The 4,835-nt window shown below is 36.8% G+C and overlaps 1 long non-coding RNA gene across 1 annotated transcript; it reads right to left on the bottom strand.

Moving 5' to 3' along the window:
* Positions 1-1,819: 1,819 nt before the first annotated feature.
* LOC127976802 (uncharacterized) lies at positions 1,820-4,421 on the bottom strand. The gene is made up of 3 exons (XR_008157931.1): positions 3,944-4,421; positions 3,454-3,735; positions 1,820-3,093 (listed from the first exon to the last, which is right to left on the bottom strand). It is a non-coding gene; the product is annotated as an uncharacterized LOC127976802 (long non-coding RNA).
* Between the last annotated feature and the right edge of the window lie 414 nt (positions 4,422-4,835).

Genomic DNA, 4,835 nt, shown 5'->3' on the forward strand with positions numbered 1-4,835 from the left:
CGTTAATGCAAAATGCTTGTATCAAGCAGCACTGATCATTGTCTCACGAAAACCCCAAAGAATCATGCGATCAAACCCCGGGCTACTGCATGTCAGAAAGCCTCTATTTAAGCACCTGAACCCAAATAAACCAGCAGTTTATTTCTCGCTCACAGGTCTGACGGAGTAAAATGAAATCTCAAAAAGAAAAGCACCAGGAATGCTTTTTCCCCTCTCCTCGGTTCATATAATGACCAACAGCTGTTACACCTGCCATAGTGAAAAGAATTAATTAATATACATCATAAACATTGATTTGGTTTATTCAAGCAGAATTTTAATGAACATCTCAAAGGGAAAGGAAGAAAGAAAGAAAGAAAGAAAGAAAGAAAGAAAGAAAGAAAGAAAGAAATAGAAATCTATAATTTTCATACTGTAAAACTAAACTGAAATGTTTACATAATGGAAAGTGTTTCATCACTATTTTAATTATATATATATAATTATAAAACAAAGAATTAGAAAACATTTTCAAGGAATATATAAATTATTTATAGGCAAGCTAGATTCCTAATACAACTTAAACATTTTTTTAACTGTTTCTTGTATTTTGATACTGATCCTAGATCATTCGCTGATCACCCATGGCAAATATAAAAAAATTAGGCCTACTTATTTTCTAAACAATATGCTCACTGCAACATGTTTCCAAGTAAAGGCTACCGAGAAGTGAACTAAAGTGTGAAGAGCATTATTTTGACAGAGTAATAAGAGAGAAGTGTTTTGTGCTCGCTTTATTTTTATCTTGCTCGGGAGCTGCGAGAGGAAATGACAGATTGAAGGATTCGGTAGGCGTCTGGTTTTCGCTCGAGTGTCCTGTGTGTAGTTAACACATGCCCACCGTCGCTCCTCACAGAACACCAAATGCCAAACGATTCACTGCTCAAAGTGTCCAATAACAACCTGCAAGAAATGTGTCCAAATACGCTCATTTCTTTTATTTCCTAATTACACACTAATTTTGTTTCTCATTTTATTTGCTTCACTTAACTCTCTGCAAGACCATTACAAAAATACACTCTACTTTTAATGTTATGCACTTATGCATAATATGCACTATATATACATATATCACATTTTACTTGTTAGTTTTACTTTTTGCAAATGTCAAGGTCACATCAACAAGTACCAGTAAACTGCCTGTCCCCCACCCCCCCCAAAAAACAAATCATCCATGGTGGGATGATGGGGAAAACCCTCTAGTAACAATGGACAATTAAAATCTTATTCCTGGGCTGAGAAATTAAATTTAATGAATGTAGAGCTCTGCAACAACAGATGGTCTTCTTATACAAAATACAAAGTTATATTCCTTGTTTGAAGACTGCCTGATCAAATGCCAGTGGTTATCAATTAGGAGCAGAGTGATGGTTAGTGAGCGGGAACATAAAACACTGCGTCTCCCCCTCCACAAACACCCTCTCTAGCTTTACAAACACACGCACATACAGTACACACACACACGTTCACAAACACTGCCACCAAATCTTAGTTTATAATGCTATCTTGCTTGTGAGAGTAAACGTAAAATTATCCCACCTGCAATCTGCAAGGTTTTTTTTTTGCACTACCTTTGCGTGTGTGACACTGATTTCCACTTCAACCAGGACACAAAGTTGCATGGAAATGAAATTAAACACAATGTTTTAACTGCATGCTTTTCATATGAAAATTAAAAGAGACTCATTCATATATATATATATATATATATATATATATATATATATATATATATATATATATATATATATATATATATATATATATATAGCTTGTGCAAGATATGATTTCCTAAATTCTCAGTTAGTTTCCTAAATCCATCAGATGTGGTGAACTAAAAATTTGATTTAGCTTATTAATTTTATCCATTATATTTAAGGTAAATTGTTGACCAAGTATGTAAATTTAATTAATTAATTTATAAAAGGGAAAAAAAAATTGAGTGATTGAATATGTAAATGAATAAATGAGAGAATGAATACAGAAGGAAATGACCACAGTCATCTTCATATTTGCAATATGAATCTCTGGCTCCATAAATAGTAATGGAGTGTGGTAATATATACTGCAGCCCAACTGGAGAGAGCAATTAAGAGGCTGCTCAGATTTAGTAGAAATGAAGCTACTCGCAGAAGCCACGGAGGTAATTGTGAGACAGCCTTGATTGTTTTGTAAGAAGATGCTTTCCCTTTAACTTTTTAAACACTCCGGTATCTACAGAGACTCTGTTTTAATGGAAATAAGTGAGTCTGGAAAAAAAGGTCTAAGTTTTTCTCATTTATTTACTTCCCTAAATGCATTCTTAATCATATAAAAATTAAGAAAATAAGAATAATTAAAAAATGGAAAATTTTAGCACTTTCGGGAACGGCGAGGTCCTCTCGTCATTCTGCTTCAAAGAAAAAAGATAAATGATGATGCCATTAAAAAGTGAACTAATTAAGGAAGGCTTCTTTTAAGAACTCATTAACTGCAACCTCATTTACATAATGATGCATATTAATTAAGTTTTAATGAATCTGAATTTCCACCAAGCCGCTTTTCTTTGGCTGTGGAACAAATTGAACAAATTATTTAAAAGTGTTCTTGAGTCTACTTTTCACACCAAAGGGGAGAGAATGCAATCATTTGTAGAAAATCATATTTTTTTAGGCAGGCCCATCTGTTATTTTTTTTCCCTCTTTTTTTTATGTAATCATTTACCCTTTTTTCTAAACCTGGGAGAATCGTTGCATTTCCACACAAATCACGAGGTTTGTGATCAAGGGTAAAAACACCGTAAAATAAATCTAATGCATTTAAGACTTGTTATAAAAAGAGAAAGAGATATGCGTATGTCCACACAGTCAACAAGTAATGCAAAAGAGTGGCTTTTATTTTTCTCTTACACAGAAGGCTATTTAAATAGTACAGGACCTTTTTTTAATAAAAGAAACGTGCATATAATACATTTAAAAAATATATATTAAGAAATATAATTTCAAAACATTATAATTGGTTACCTTAAAGACCTCAACGGGACTTTTGTTGCTATCTGTTGCTGCCGTGGTGAAACTGGAACAAGAGAACGCATGTTTAACAGCACCAGCTGCCACAATTTCAGGTGTTATTGTGGTGTGTGAGTGACTTAACACATATGCTGCACAAACATCAGTATCATCTTCTTCCTTTCTGCATGCAAAGCTCTCTCTCTCTCTCTCTCTCTCTCTCTTCCTCTCTCTTTAACACTTAACGCTGCAACGCTTCTAGCATAAATCTGGGAATAAGCACAGCCCGTGGGACTGACAGTGCACAAAGTTTGGCGTTTTAGCCTTTTTTTATTTTGGGGGAGGGAGTGGAGGTGAGAAAGGAAGAAAGAGAGAGAAAGAAAGAAGCTGATGAAAGCCAATGCAGGATGCTTAATGCAGAACTCACTTGCGCCAAATGGAGCGGCGGTGCCTCTCTCTCTCCCCTCCGTCTCCCAGATGCTGAGCTCCGGATGTGTCTCTGAGGTTAACCTGACACAAACGACAGCTCCCCTCCCCGTCTGCCTGCCTCGCGCAGCCCCCTCTCGCTCCTTCATCCGTTTCTGGTGCTTTAAAGGAATCACCTTTCTGTGGCGGTAGGATGCCGGGGGTTCTTCTGACAGTGAGCACCTTCCTCAGGGGAGGTCAGGAGTCAGGGATTCAGATGAGGCAAGCTGGCGATGCAGTGTAACTGAAAATGGAAAGCAGATGTTAGTTAATTAGAGAAAATGTGACTGACAAGACTTGAGCGGCAAGGTACACGAGCTAGCCGGCACCGAGCAGCTGTTGTTGCCGACTTCATTGTCAGTCTCGTACACAAGTCACAACATCCCCACGGCAAAACGCGTCCGCATACGCAGACAATTATCAAAATAGAATTAGGCTTGATTTAATCATACCCATTTCTCCTTTGAGTTTTCGGCCATCGTCGGCCAGCCGCTCGTTTTTTTCACCTCCCAGTTTTCTTCCAGTTCATTTTCTGCATTTGTCTCATCGCTCCGATGCACCCAAGGCTGTGACTCCGTCGAGACTTTCGCTGAGAGGGTGGAGAGACAATAGACTGGGGGGAAAAAATTGCAGACAAAATAAAACATTCTTAATGAGCCCCACGCAGTAATCTTTCACTTCTCTCTTCTGGAGTAGGAGGACGTAGCGGCGGCACTGAGATTTTTGGTGAAGCGTTTCAGCGAAGTGAGAACGAAGAGGTGCAGAGCTCGTCGCTTAGATTGTCATGGATTCTTGGATTGAAAAACAGATTAATATGCATTAAACGTGCCACTGAGGAAATCACGTTCACAAACTGATAGTTCAGACTTCCTTTACCTCTGACCTTCTGTGTTTATGTAAAGTGGCCCTAAGATGTATTTGCAGACTTGATGGGAGAGTTCATACAAAAAAGACATTTGTCATTGTCTTTCTTCTGTGGAACACAATTATAATTATTTTTTTTTATTTTATTTTTTTGAGTGTCTGTGTTTTTTTCTATACACTTAAGTCAAACAAATGTTGCTTTGGGCGCCATTGCCTTTCATTGTCTGATAAAAGCAGAATCATTCTTCAAAATATATATATTTCTTTTGTTTCACAGCAAAACATTTTTTTACATACATACATACATACATGAAGAGAAGATGACAATACGACAGTATTTAAATTTTAGCATGTACAGTGCCTTTAAGACACATTTCAATGCATAGATTATACCAAATGGTGAAATATTGCTCAAAATTGACACTTAAATTTCCAGGATTCTTAGAAGTGGAAGTTGCCATAGATGGGTAAACATCTATA

This window comes from Carassius gibelio, chromosome B17 (assembly GCF_023724105.1).
Source record: "Carassius gibelio isolate Cgi1373 ecotype wild population from Czech Republic chromosome B17, carGib1.2-hapl.c, whole genome shotgun sequence".
NCBI classification, from domain to species: Eukaryota; Metazoa; Chordata; class Actinopteri; order Cypriniformes; family Cyprinidae; genus Carassius; species Carassius gibelio.